Source organism: Topomyia yanbarensis, chromosome 1 (genome assembly GCF_030247195.1).
Source record: "Topomyia yanbarensis strain Yona2022 chromosome 1, ASM3024719v1, whole genome shotgun sequence".
In the NCBI taxonomy this organism is placed as follows: Eukaryota; Metazoa; Arthropoda; class Insecta; order Diptera; family Culicidae; genus Topomyia; species Topomyia yanbarensis.
Window position 1 is genome coordinate 127440599 of NC_080670.1, and position 15595 is coordinate 127456193.

A 15595-nucleotide genomic window follows, 5' to 3' on the forward strand; every position below is an offset into this window, starting at 1 on the left:
ATGGATTTAATCAATTTCTTCGGCATTTTGTCGAAAATATTTGTACCAATGTTGTATTAAATTTTGGAATAGGTAGGACATTCATTATCAACGGAAAAATAGTGTTTTGAAAAATCTTTCGAAAACGTGAAAATTTTCAGCCCATCCTGCACAGAGCCGTCAAAATGGTGCAGCAAATGAACAATAAAATAATGAAAAGTTTATATATAGGTCCACTACATGTTTGTTCCTATGATTATTCGTATTGGGTTGCTTGACGAGAGCAGTTGGTGGGGGAAAGCCGGCATATTAGTTTCGGTTAAGCCATTAGAAGCCGGACGGAAAGGAAACGCTCATGCACGCCACGAGAACGAGCGAGAAAGCGATAGTAGTGCATATTAGAGAAAGCGTTACGTACATTTTGAACCTTAATAACTTTTCTTCTACTAAACGGATTGCCAATCTTGTTTCATAAATCGGAAGGAAAACGTTCAACGCTTGCTACCGATACGTTGTTTGCCATATAAAATTTGTTTAAATATTTCAAAAACTACTTTAAATGAGAATCAACATTAATGATAAAAGCTATAAATAGGGGTGTCGCAGCTTTTCTTAAAGCCAGACGTGTGTAAGACGCAGTGCATAACAGACGTGCGTGGTCGTGAGAAGCTGCATCGGCCGACCAATCAAATTGGCTACCACCGGAGAGAAGAAAAACGTTGGTGGAGGTGGTGGCGGTGAGAAGGCCAAAAAGCCAAAGGCTAAGAAACGCAGTCACTGAAAAGGCGGTAGTAACTGCCACTAAAAATGCCACCAAAACATCGAAGGATGCAAAGCGTACTCATTCGGTGTGAGCTGCGAAAGGGGAAAGATCGTATGTATGTACGCAGTAAAAACAATCGTCGGCAAGATGTGAATTGTTTCAAAAGATTCTCGTCTTGTATCAACATAGTTATCTACAAACCGTTCTTATTAGGACGAATGCAAAATGGAAAAAGAATTTAATTAGAAAGTTTCTTTTATTAACTAGTACTAAGTTTGCGCTTGTTAATTCTGTACTTTTACCAGTGAATCATAATAAAATGTTTTTCTAATCTACAAACCCAAAGGTTTTTGCAAATCCTTCCAAGAAAATCAGTGAATGTGGCAACTCTGCCACTAAGCGAAAGCTACACCAAAACGAATGATGAAAATATTTTCATTTGTCGAACAAAAGGATGGCCTTCCATCTGCATTGTAAAGTCAACACCTTGATGCGAAGCGTACTGATTCGGAGTGAGCTGCGAAAGGGGAAAGATGTATGTACGCAGTAAAAACAATCGTCGGCAAGATTTGAATTGTTTCAAAAGATTCTCGTCTTGTATCAATATAGTTATCTACAAACCGTCCTTATTAGGACGAATGCAAAATGGAAAAAGAATTTAATTAGAAAGTTTCTTTTATTAACTAGTACTAAGTTTGCGCTTGTTAATTCTGTACTTTTACCAGTGAATCATAAGAAAAAAATTTGCTAATCTACAAACCGAAGGTTTTTGCAAATCCTTCCAAGAAAATCAGTGAATGTCGCAACTCTGCCACTAAGCGAAAGCTACACCAAAACAAATGATGAAAAGATGGGTTGGTAATGTATATGACATAACAGGGGTGTCGTGACCAGCCTTCGAAGTTATTTCAAATCTTGCAAAGCATAAATTGACATAATTTCAATGATTGTTCCTTTATGAATGAAATGACAAATTTTCAGGTCAACGCGGCAATAACTTTGCAATTTATAGAACAATTTTATATTTTTAGTTATCATATATTAAGTGTCATCTCTTCCAAAAAACTTAACCCTCTGCTGCCAACCCCGTGGTTTTGCAGGGTTAAGGAGAATCATTGTAAAATGTCCAATACATGATTTTATGTTGTTACCTCCACTAAAACCACTTCAGAACACTCCCACCTGTCATACATGTACATTGTCTGCTTGTTGAAATCATTATGTGAAATTATTGACCTGTATTCAACGCAGAGAACTCGGTAATAAAATTGTTTTGCTGAATATACTAACGAACGGGATCCCCAGGAAAATTTCGCTGAGCCCGGTGAATCGAACTTAATGCGTAAAATTTAGCCATTTGAAAGAGATACAAGCAGAATTTTAAGAATATGATCATCGCGGTTATGTCTCGGACATTACCTGCCCCTAGTTTTTCGCTAAGCGTGTTCATTTCTGTACGAAAAAGATTCCGATGGTTGTTTCGAGAGATTTTAACATTGATATTTCAAAGCAAGAAAATTGTTCATTTCATGAATGAATGTCTCAACGAGCTTAGAATCCAGCGCATCCCCTATCAACGCAGACGCCAACAACAAAGGTTCTTTTCAGAACCACCATAATTATTATAAAGAATAACTTGAAACATTCCCACATATTTCATTGAGTATCATTCGATTTGAATTACAAGTCAAACGAGTAGTTACGACACTCCGGTTATGTCCTAGACATTACCCACCCATCTTTTTTTGGTAGAATTGTTTACACCTGATCTCCATGATAGTCCGCCCTGGACACTAATCCAGACACATTAACCTGCCCAGAAACCAGTGTCATGCAAACTCGTTCGGGTCCAAATGCTTTCCGAGTTTCAAAGTTTTGCGATCGTCTAAATATTTCAAATTAATGGTAACGATAAACTTTGTCGGATAGAAAAACTTTCAGTATAGTAATAGTCTGTATCACCTGGCAATCTGACTTCCTTGAATAGCACAAACCGTCGTCTTTTTATATCCTTGCATTATGGAAATTGTACAAAACTCGGAAGGATACGACCAGCACCGAGCTATATGTCAATTGGTGGTGGTCGAAAAATGCAAGTGTTACTCCGGAGCTCCTATTGAACCACTAATAATCTAATCGTTGCACAATTATTTCGTGGTTAGTTTGTGTGGATTGTTTACATTTCTGATTCTTGGATCCCCAATTACCAATTCTTTTTTCTTCCCAGGAAATGAACCACAACGGCAGCCGATACACGTCGTTCGCCTTTGCTAGTGGAGGGATCGCTGGCAGCGGCGGTGCCCGAGGGGAACTGAGCAGTGGAAATTTGAGCAGAAAGCTGAGTAGTCCGATGGCAGAGTCGACACAGCGGTATCCGGGGGAATCTTTACGACAGTCCGGTACGACAGGTTGGAGTTGGGAAAAGAAGCCTACCTCTCCGTTGCAAAATAGCAGGACAAATTTTAGAAGCAGCTGAACGGCGTCCGGATCCAGTATGAATCGATTGATTGATCCTAAGTGAGTTGGCAAGTTTACACGTCTTTTATAGGTTCTAATTCAAGTTTAATTTTGCAGGATTTACACGGATGTTTAGAGCCGAGGATTGGTTAACCGGTTGGTAAAGTACCACGATAAAACGCAATCGCCGTTAAATAGGAGTCAATCGATGACTAGCCTGTACTCGAAGCCGGGTCAATTTCCTGTGTGGTGGAGGAGAAACAATTCTTCGATAGCTACCATTGGTTCGGATTTCCCCGTCAAAGAAGTCCGTGTTTCAGGCTGACACAAGGTGGAACATTTTACGGGAGGGATCGTTGCTCATTCCGGCGGAACCTTATCTGAAGATGGTCCGAACACATAGACACGAGGATGAGATTGATGCGGAAAATAGTGTGATTGCGCCTTCAACAGAACTGGATGCCGATTGGATTAATCGGCAAACCGGCAAAATTAAGTAGGATTGATTCCGCTCCTTTGCCACAGATTACGAGAATTGTTCCGGAGTTTCAACTACCTCTGATGAAATATCCGCCACTAAAACTAACGTTGTTTAACAAGAAATATAACGTCCATGACATGACGAAACGGTGGTTCGACCCCCGTCCACAGACAGTGAAGGATGATGATGATAAAGTAGGCGGACGAATCAGTTTCATTAAGCCAAAGGATAAATCGCCTATTATGAGCAATGCCAAGGTTGTTCTGAAGAGGTTCGAGCGCTCGAAATCATCGTTGATTCTGAGCTGCTTGAGTGATGATTTTAATGAAGACGAGTAATCGCCTATAGTTACGCCATGGCAGGGTTTATTTTATACGATAGACACCGCGGATGCACCACCGAAGGTTGAAGAGAAGAAACGGCTTCCGTCCCGATAATGAGCGGTATTTCAGCAATAGTTAATAGCCCGATCAAGGATCCTGGCCTAGGTAAAATTGATCCATCGAAACCGGTGGAAAATGTAAAAACGATAGAGCAACCGAAGTAAACCACGGGATTTGCTTTCGGAAGTACAACTGCTACCGTCAGCTCGGCTCCGGTTACAGCACATCAATCCGATACATAGTTTGCGTTTGGGACGCCCACTTAACCGGTTACTGCTAAAATCAAATCATCGGAAATACCACGTATCGTTTTCCTGTGCTTGGATTTCGATACGTACGGAATCGGACGGCATTTATCGTCGATACCATTTTATCGGAAAATAATGCGATTCGAGGTATTAATCACACGCCTACATCAAAAAATTATATACTTTGCAACTAATATTTTAAAAAGTCTGACGCTAATAAAAATTTTGAATCAAAAAAATATTGCTGTTTTTGTTTTTATTTGAAAAAAAGAAAACCCAAACGTTTAAAATAAGAAGAAGAAAACGAATATAATGAGCACGACGATCGCCCGATTTTCTATAGTTCTACATCGGGCTCACGTCGGTCCGATTACGTCGATGCGTTTGGCATATTTGAAGGTTGACGCGGTTTATGCAAATGGTGCAAAATTGCAGGATATAAACCCGATATCCTGCTCTGATCGGCCCGTTATCGGGCTTAGTCGGCCCGATCATCGGCCTGATAATCGGGCCGATTGAGCTCTACAAAATTTACTGGGCACTGATAAATCAAAGTTCTGGCACAGAGAACATACATATAAGCTAGAGCAAACTTTCCCGAAAAACCTGTGCAAACATTTATATGAATATACGATGAAAATCACCATCGCATACAGGTTGGCATGCGTGAATCACCATTGTATCCAAGTTTGCCCACAAGTCCCATATAGTGATTTCTGGCCGATCGAAGCGCCGGCTAGTGTCAAGTTGCTACTTGCTGTTGTCATTTCAAAGCTACAGTTTTATTTCTTACACAAGTTGAAAATTTTACTTGTTTGTCAGTTCTCAGTGGTTCTGGGTAAACATTTTCCGTATCTAAAACGACCAACCTAACCTCAATTATACAAAAATAATTCCGGATCTCAATAATTCGCAATAAAATATCGAGTTCGACTGAATGTTATGGTGTCAAACGAAAGAACGAGTGTTTTCTTATCACCTGTAGTTAAACTTTTTGTGAAACTATTTAATGATTATCAAAGCAATTAAAATAGAACAACCATCCTACATAATCAATGCAAGAAAATACTTTCGTCATCATTTGACTGGTACCAATAATGAAATCTAGTTGGCGCGTCGAACGAATAAGTTTCTCGTTTGAGAACCAATCGATGCATAAATATAGTTAAGCATCATCACTGACGCCACCCATCTCTATTAGAGTAGAGCACTCTAGTTAGAGTGTGACCAAGAGGCCATGACGTATCCAAACGAACATGGAATTTGACGTATACACAATAGAAATATGTCAAATTTCATGTTCGTTTGGATACGTCATGGCTTCTTGACCACACTCTAACTAGAGTGCTCTATATTAGAGCACTCTAGTTAGAGTGTGGTCAAGAAGCCATGATGTATCCAAACGAACTTGAAATTTGACATATTTCTATTGTGTATACGTCAAATTCCATGTTCGTTTGGATACGTCATGGCCTCTTGGCTAGAGCACTCTAGTTAGAGTGTGGCCAAGAGGCCATGACGTATCCAAACGAACATGAAATTTGACGTAATCACAATAGAAATGCGTCAGATTTCTGCTCGTTTGGATACGTCAAACGCGTCTTGGCCGCACTCTAACTAGAGTGCTCTACTCTTGGCCAAACTCTAACTAGAGTGCTCTAATCTCTATAAGGCATTAAGCCGTATGAATAAAAACTAGCATTTGCTCACCCAGTAAATTTTGTAGAGCTCAATCGGCCCGATTATCAGGCCGATGATCGGGCCGACTAAGCCCGATAACGGGCCGATCAGAGCAGGATATCGGGTTTATATCCTGCAATTTTGCACCATTTGCATGAACCGCGTCAACCTTCAAATATGCCAAACGCATCGACGTAATCGGACCGACGTGAGCCCGATGTAGAACTATAGAAAATCGGGCGATCGTCGTGCTCATTATTTTCGTTTTCTTCTTCTTATTTTAAACGTTTGGGTTTTCTTTTTTTTCAAATAAAAACAAAAACAGCAATATTTTTTTGATTCAACATTTTTATTAGCGTCAGGCTTTTTAAAATATTAGTTGCAAATTATATAATTTTTTGATGTAGGCGTGTGATTAATACCTCGAATCGCATTATTTTCCGATAAAATGGTATCGGCCATAAACGCCGTCCGATTCCGTACGTACCGAAATCCAAGCACAGGAAAACGATACGTGGTATTTCCGATGATATGATTTTAGCAGTAACGGTTAAGTGGGCGTCCTAAACGTAAACTATGTATCGGATTGATGTGCTGTAACCGGAGCCGAGCTGACGGTAGCAGTTGTACTTCCGAAAGCAAATCCCGTGGTTTACTTCGGTTGCTCTATCGTTTTTACATTTTCCACCGGTTTCGGTTACCTAGGCCAGGATCCTTGATCGGGCTGTTAACTATTGCTGAAATACCGCTCATTGTCGGGACGGAAGTCGTTTCTTCTCTTCAACCTTCGGTGGTGCATCCGCGGTGTCTATCGTATAAAATGAACCCTGCGATGGCGTAACTATAGGCGATTCCTCGTCTTCATCAAAATCATCACTCAAGCAGCTCAGAATCAACGATGATTTCGAGCGCTCGAACCTCTTCAAAACAACCTTGGCATAGGCGATTTATCCTTTGGCTTAATGAAACTGATTCGTCCGCCTACTTTATCATCATCATCCTTATCTTCACTGTCTGTGGACGTGGGTCGAACCACCGTTTCGTCATGTCATGGACGTTGTATTTTTTGTTAAACAACGTTAGTTTTAGTGGCGGATATTCCATCAGAGGCAGTTGAAACTCCGGAACAATTCTCGTAATATGTGGCAAAGGAGCGGAATCAATCCTACTTAATTTTGCCGGTTTGCTCGATTCAATCATGCTAACTGGAACCGTCGCATCCAATGTTGCCGGCGTCGAGAAAGACATCCACATTTAATCGTGCCGGCCGGTGCGCTACGTGTTCCACTTTCGGAGTGTTCATCACCAGGCTCGAGCTAAGTGAACTTATTACTTTTACTACATTTCTTCGTCTGTAGCTGCTGATTCGTCGACCCTCGACACGGGTGCGAAGCCGTGTATGTAATTTCCCGAGCTTGCTTCGTACCAGCTTCGCCTGAATCAACCTCCGATAGTTCCTTACATTGTTTCTTGATCCAATCGGCATCCAGTTCTGTTGAAGGCGCAATCACACTATTTTCCGCATCAATCTTATCCTCATGTCTATGTGTTCGGACCATCTTCAGATGAGGTTCCGCCGGAATGAGCAACGATCCCTCCCGTAAAATGTTCCACCTTGTGTCAGCCTGAAACACGGACTTCTCTGACGGGGAAATCCGAACCAATGGTAGCTATCGAAGAATTATTTCTCCTCCACCACACAGGAAATTGACCCGGCTTCGAGTACAGGCTAGTCATCGATTGACTCCTATTTAACGGCGATTGCGTTTTATCGTGGTTCTTTACCAACCGGTTAACCAATCCTCGGCTCTGAACATCCGTGTAAATCCTGCAAAATTAAACTTGAATTAGAACCTATAAAGGACGTGTAAACTTGCAAACTCACTTAGGATCAATCAATCGATCCATACTGGACCCGGACGCCGTTCAGCTGCTTCTAAAATTTGTCCTGCTATTTTGCAACGGAGAGGTAGGCTTCTTTTCCCAACTCCAACATGTCGTACCGGACTGTCGTAAAGATTCCCCCGGATACCGCTGCTGTCCAGCTGTGTCGACTCTGCCATCGGACTACTCAGCTTTCTGCTCAAATTACCACTGCTCAGTTCCCCTCGGGCACCGCCGCTGCCAGCGATCCCTCCACTAGCAAAGGCGAACGACGTGTATCGGCTGCCGTTGTGGTTCATTTCCTGGAAAGAAAAAAGAATTGGTAATTGGGGATCCAAGAATCAGAAATGTAAACAAACCACACAAAGTAATCACGAAATAATTGTGCAACGATTAGATTATTAGTGGTTCAATAGGAGCTCCGGAGTAACACTTGCATTTGACCACTACTAATTGTCCTTACTTTTGTACAGTTTCCATAATGCAAGGATATAAAAAGACGACGGTTTGTGCTATTCAAGGAAGTCAGATTGCCAGGTGATACAGACTATTACTATACTGAAAGTTTTTCTATCCGACAAAGTTTATCGTTACCATTAATTTGAAATATTTAGACGATCGCAAAACTTTGAAACTCGGAAAGCATTTGGACTCGAACGAGTTTGCATGACACTGGTTTCTGGGAAGGTTAATGTGTCTGGATTAGTGTCCAGGGTGGACTATCATGGAGATCAGGTGTAAACAATTCTACCAAAAAAGTCCTGAATACGTGTCACGAAAACGAATAATTACCGAATTCCATGATCACGTTCAAAACCTGAAAAAAAACGAATCTGTGAATAAATTTGAATAGATTATACGAATAATACGGTGCACTGTTTTGGCTGTTTATCTAAGGGATCAGATTGGATTGACCTAGATTATCGGGGTCTGATGGGACTGGTGGAGAGGGATCTAAGAGGGTTTAACGAGTTGGGGTTAGGACATGGCGGTGCGATATGTGGGGGAGTAACCCTTCGCCGCACACTCCAGTTAAAACCCAGAGTACATTTTTCTCGAGAGTTGTCCTACTGGAGCAGTAGAGCTAGGGTCTCGACAGGACTCCCAACAATACAATTGAAAACGAGACGGGAAATGTTACCCACTAAACTACTTAAGGCCAATTTCAGTGGGCCGTGATTCTGAATGTGATATTCATTTTACGGTTCAGATATGTGCGGGCGTAGGGAGTTCGCGATTGCGTGTATCATAGTGAAGGGTTTAGGCGTTTGTACATTAACGTTTTCGATCGCGTGTGAGTTTCTATGTCGCGTATGTTAACGTGTATGTAACTTCGCGTGTATAAATTATATTTTATGACCGTGTGCCTTTCGCAGATTCGCATGTGTTCTTGGATGATCGCGGACCGTGAATCAGATACGTAATTTTTGGTGTACGGTTCAGATGCAAGAAGAAAGTGAGTTTTTCCATATCACTAGAGTTCACTAGTGTAGCCATGGAACGTGTTGTCAAGTGGATATGAACGACCAAAAATAAAATCGCAAGGACAGAACATGCTTCGTAAAACCTGCTTCAAATGGTTTGAATGTGAAATTCTTATATAAACTTCAAGCATAAAAATCGAACTGAGGTTCTACTCTGTAAGAGTCGGATTAAATAACATTCAGTATAAAAACCGGAAAAATTAACCGATTCTTACAAAGTAGTTTTTTAGCCGACTTTTGAAGTAGAATACTTCTAACGTTTCAATATGGGGTCCCGTTTCAAAAATTTCAGTTGAGAAATTTTCCCAGGTTTGAAATGCGAGTATCTTCCGTTCTACTGGACGAAATCGCAATATTTTTGCACTATCTGATCGGAAATTTGTGCACGTATATCGTATTAAATTTCGGAATTACTGCGACTACTATAAATAAACCAAAACAAGGATTTTCAGAAAATCTTTCGGAAACAGCGAGGAAAATGCGCAATTTGTCAGCATATCCCACGCAGAGCCGTCAAAAAGGAGCATGTAAGCGTTTCATTACATACGGGAATGTTATATATACAGGTCACGCGAGCTTGTTTTGTATCAGTGGGTGCTCGCTTACCACACGAGCAACATGCTCGTCCGGACGGTACAATGAGCGGTATCATGTTTGCGTTCCCGTACCAAGCGTCATCGCCAGGTTCTTCGTGATAAAATCCAGGGAATCACCAAATCTGCCAGTCGGCGTCTGGCTCGTCGTGGTGATGTAAAATGCATCTCCAATTTAATCTACGAATGCTGATGGTGTGCAGAAAAATGTCATCCGAGATGCCGTGACCTACACTGAACACGCCAAGCGCAAAACCGCAATGAATGTCGTCTATACTCTGAAGCGGCAGGGACGCACTTTGTATGGATTTGGAAGTTGAAAAGGTAGAACTCACTTGTATCATTATAAAAAGGCCCTTTTCAGGGCCACCAAAATCATTTCAAAGAATGAGTTTGCATTTTCTGTTTCATGGACTGTTTCTCCCTGGAGAGCTATTTGGGTTAAACCCTAAATTATGATTTATTTCAGTACGCAAATTGCAAATATGGTCAGAAACAAACTGGAGTGAAGTGAATTTTTACTAGGCGCATTCAAAAAAGGTTTCAATTCTCAAACATTTTACAAAGGTGCCGTATTACATTACTCTCTTTACCCTGAGTGTTCGATAATCTCCGTATTGGAAACACAATTTCAATTTTGTTCTTTATCAAAAATATGTGGTCGACCAACGAAGGGGTGGAGCTTCGAAGAACACATATTGAGGACAACACAAAAAAGGACGAGCTTACATTGTGCTGTAGTCAGGTATAAAAACTCAGCATGCTGTTGCTCACGCTCAGTTCGTTTCCAGCATCAGCATGCAGCAGTTCGTTTGCAGCATCTCCCGCAAAATTCAAACCGCCTTCCGTTTGCTGCTGTCACAGAAGAGTTGACCAAGCACGCCGTCTTCGATGGCACCAAAACTGTTACCATATACACCAGCACCAAGTAAATTTCGAACACTGCCCAAAGAAAAGGCCCTTTTCAGGGCCATCAATTTATCGACAAAGAATGAATTTGAAGTTTTGTTATTACAAGCATCAGCTTGTCAAGAGCGTTGGATGGTAAGTGAGCCACTTGTGAACAATACCGTCGCTTTCACGAGAATGGCACAAAATGAAAAGTTATTTGTGACAGTTTAGTGTAATGATTCAATTTACAAAAATCGAACGTTTCGATATAGGGGCTCCGTTTCAAAATTTTCGGCCAGAATGCTGCCTGTTTTTTCAAACGTGAAAATTTGCTGTTGTATTGAATGAAAACCTTCGATTTTTGCGCTGATTGGAAATAGTTGTGACTAATTCTGTAGAATGTACAATTACTGAAAATAACGGATTTTGTGAAAGCAGTGGTTGGTCCATACAATTCGATTCCAAGCCAGACTAGTTTTCGTTGGAAGGTCCACCTCTGACAATAGAAGTAAACTTTTTTACTATGAATTCAACTACAACTTCCTTGAAAACAGCACAGCTAAAAAACTTTTGGGAAAAACGCGCAAACCTAAATTTTTCACTATAATGGAAACTGCCTGTGCCCAGCCGCACAGCATCATCAAGATTGATAGTAATTCAAGCCGGGAGGAAAGAGGTTGTAAGGCAATGGAAAACGAAAATTTCATTTATATCTTACTGGAATATAATTGGCTGGTCCTGAAAAGAACTTGTTGGTTTGTGGTTTATTTTGAGTCACAATTTAGGCCTGCTCGATTGCTGATAGCTGTGAATTTCTCGCAGGGCGACAGTTTCTGTTCAGTAGTGATGAGGCTTCCTAACGCCAACCGTGACTGGGGCACTTTTACACGGCCTTCGTTGCTTACTGCTTGCGGGGAGGCTTTCCTCCGGTGGACTTACGAGCGGTATGTTTGGTACGGGCCATTTATCAACAAAGAATCGAATTGAAATTTTGTTATTACAAGCATCCGAAAGTAGCTTGCCAAGAGCGTTCGATGGCAAGTGAGCTACTTGTGAACAATATCGTAGATTTCACGTAGAATGACATAAAATAAAAAGTTATCATTTGTGTGTTTGTTTACAGTTTCGTGTTTACTAGGCGCATTCAAAAAAGGTTTCAATTCTCAAACATTTTACCAAGGTGCCATATTACATTACTCTTTTTACCCTGAGTGTTCGATAACCTCCGTATTGGAAACACAATTTCAATTTTGTTCTTTATCAAAAATATGTGGTCGACCAACCAAGGGGTGGAGCTACGACGAACACATATTGAGGACAACACAAAAAAGGACGAGCTTACATTGTGCTGTAGTCAGGTATAAAAACTCAGCATGCTGTTGTTCACGATCAGTTCGTTTGCAGCATCAGCATGCAGCAGTTCGTTTGCAGCATCTCCCGCAAAATTCGAACCACCGTCCAGTTGCTGCTGTCAGAAGAGTTGGCCAAGCACGCCGTCTTCGATGGCACCAAAACTGTTACCATATACACCAGCACCAAGTAAATTTCGAAAACTGCCCAAAGAAAAGGCCCTTTTCAGGGCCATCAATTTATCGACAAAGAATCGAATTGAAATTTTATTACAAGCATCAGAAAGTGGCTTGCCAAGAGCGTTGGATGGTAAGTGAGCCACTTGTGAACAATATCGTCGCTTTCAAGTAGAATGGCACAAAATAAAAAAGTTATTTGTGTGATTTGTAGACAGGTTAGTGTAATGATTCAATTTACAAAAATCGAACGTTTTCTAACATTTCGATATAGGTGCTCCGTTTCAAAATTTTCGGCCAGAATGTTGCCTGTTTTTCTAAAAGTGAAAATCTGCTATTGTACTGAATGAAAATCATCGATTTTTGCGCTGATTGAAAATAGTTGTGACTAGTTGTGTAGAATGTTCAATTACTGAAAATAACAGATTTTGTGAAAGCAGTGGTTGGTCCATACAATTCGATTCCAAGCGAGCCAGACTAGTTTTCGTTGGAAGGTCCATCTCTGACAACAGAAATAAACTATTTTATTTTGAATTCAACTACAACTTCCTTGAAAACAGCACAGCTAAAAAACTTTAGGGAAAAACGCGTAAACCTAAATTTTCCACTATAATAAAAACTAGTGCCCCCGCCGCACAGCATCATCAAGATTGATAGTTATTCAAGCCGGGAGGAAAGGGGGTGGGAGGTTTTAAGGCAATGGAAAATTTCATTTATAATAATAATACTTTATAATTGGCTGGTCCTGAAAACAACTTGTTGGTTTGTGGTTTATTTTGGGTCACAATTTAGGCCCGCTCGATTTCTGATAGCTGTGAATTTTTCGCAGGGCGACTGTTTCTGTTCGGTAGCGATGAGACTTCTTAACGCTAACCGTGACTGGGGCACTTTTACATGGCCTTCGTTGCCAACCAGCCCCTGTCAAGGACGACGTCTCTGTACAGCCAGCATCACTGCCATGAAAGGCAAAACATTGATTTTGAGCCGAATGATTAGAAGCTGTATTTAGTTACAAAATGTCGATTAAATTAAATTATTAAATCATCCCACAAGATGCAAAACGTCGTGTGAAATGCTTGAATATCGAGCATAGTGCCGAACATAATTCTTTGTTTGGGGCTTTATAGCTATAACGCCCCATATATGTCGGTCGCTGTCAAACTCCATATGATGGTATAGGGTTGCCAGGGAGTTGTTGCCAACTGCTTGCGGGGAGCCTTTCCTCCGGTGGACTTACGAGCGGTTTGTTTGGTACAGGCCATGTAGCGAAAAATGCTGATCTGCTACTTCTCTAATGCTGGTAGTAGGACGACGGTCAAACGCTCGTTTGCGTGCCTTCATTCATAAAAGTTCAACAATATTTTCAAAGAATGTTGCAAATTGTCAACTTGATAATTCCAAAAATACTCCAAATAAACTATGAATGTGCTAAAGTCGACAAAATCGCATAGAAATTGCTTATTCCAGAGCAGAATTTACCGGTCTAAAGTGTATTCTACTTCACTCCGGTTATGTCTCTGACATTACCCACCCATCTTTTTTATCTTGAACGTCGCAATATACGGATACTCTTGCATACGAATTATTTAATTTTAACCGGTTTTTAAACTGGAGGTTCATCCTTGTCGAGTTTTGCGGTTGACAACTTTTTTAGCGTTTTTTATGCTGAAGGATCTCAGTCCGATTCTTACGCTTGAAGTTTATTTCTGATCTTTACATTCTAATAGCGGGTTTAATGAAACATTTTCTTTCCTTGTGAGTTTTATTTTCCGTTGTTCATATGGGCATTATTTTTTGATTGGTCCAACTAAATGTATGATGTTAAGGGACCCACGTAGACCGAAATTTGAGATTTTTTGAACCCAGCACCCCCCTCTCCCTAGTAGACTTAAGTAGACTTTTGCCAACCCCCTCCGCCTCTAAAGGCTAAGTAGACTTTTCGATTTTTTTATTTGTGGAAAAAATGAAAATAGCAAGAAGCACATTATACGGTCAAATAAAAATTTAACCTGAGACGTTCAGATTTCTTTCAAGCTTTTCAAATATTAAGAACAAAAACAAACATTGATGAATAAAGCTTTTGACATTGGTTTTTTGTGTACTACTGCTCAAATCAATTAGTATCAATTTAAGGAAATATAAAATCAAAATATTTTTCTCCGAAATACAAGACTTGTATGTCGAATTTTATAAATTTCTTACAGCTTTGAGAAAGGTTTCCGTTTTGATTTCACTATACTATAAGTTGGACTTATAAGAACACCGTGTAGTATGTAATATAATACAAGTGTGAATTTAAAAGTGCTTTCAAATATTTGTATAGCGAAATACTTCTTTTCTAAGTAAGTCACACAAGAATGTTTCAAAAGATATATTGCTATAACTAATTCAAGTTTAGCTGAAATGTTACTTTTACCAACAGTGCATGATTGCTAAGCTAGCAAGTACTTTTTGAGCATTAGTGGAGCGTAAAAATTGATAAACTTTAGCTAACAATTTGCAATTATACTGTCGATGTTAAGTATTATCTAGACTGAAATATTTAACTAAACATGCACGCAAAATTTCAATTTTCGTGAACAAATTTCAATATTTCTAAGATAATGGGATAATTTGAATTGTCTTATTCGATTAAAGGGACGAAACTATCCAAATCTTTCCGAAAATATCTATTTTTCTTGTGTAATCAATAGTCATATTTCCTAAGTAAGTATTATCGCTAAGTATTAAACCTTAACTGCGAATATTTATATAGTAGAATCGGATTGCCAGGATTTGCACCGGGTCAAAACGTAAAATTTAACGGGTGTTTCAAGATTTTGAAATTAGTGTAAACGATTGCAAAAGAAATTTCAAACTGATCAACTCGAGTGAACGCTTTGTTGTAGAAGTTTAACTACACAGCTTGAGTCACCGAAATTATTAAATTAAAAATTAAAAAAATCAGACTACCTCAAAATCAAAAATCGCCTTGTTATCATGGTGGGTTTAATGCTTAACCACAGAGAACAGACGTCCATCTTCAGCATTCAACTTGTGTAAAATCTCTAACGGTTTCGAAGGTAGTTGGGATATCCAAACCAGGTGCGCTACTGTCGTCATTTTTTTTGTGGCTGAGTTTGACAGAATTGACAGCGATTATTCCTCTACCCAGTGAAACTAGTCCGGAACCGGTTCGGAATTCCAGCTCAAATGCATCAACCGATAGAGACGGAATCGGTTGCTT

General features: G+C 40.1%; 2 long non-coding RNA genes across 2 annotated transcripts; one reads left to right on the plus strand and one right to left on the minus strand.

Annotated features, from left to right (window-relative positions):
• The first annotated feature begins 2487 nt into the window (after nucleotides 1-2487).
• LOC131686083 (uncharacterized) lies at nucleotides 2488-4405 on the plus strand. Its single transcript, XR_009304934.1, has 3 exons — nucleotides 2488-2899; nucleotides 2970-3259; nucleotides 3317-4405. It is a non-coding gene; the product is annotated as an uncharacterized LOC131686083 (long non-coding RNA).
• Nucleotides 4406-6356: 1951 nt separating this feature from the next.
• Nucleotides 6357-8674, minus strand: LOC131686031 (uncharacterized). Its single transcript, XR_009304920.1, has 3 exons — nucleotides 8235-8674; nucleotides 7877-8177; nucleotides 6357-7819 (listed from the first exon to the last, which is right to left on the minus strand). It is a non-coding gene; the product is annotated as an uncharacterized LOC131686031 (long non-coding RNA).
• Nucleotides 8675-15595: the final 6921 nt, after the last annotated feature.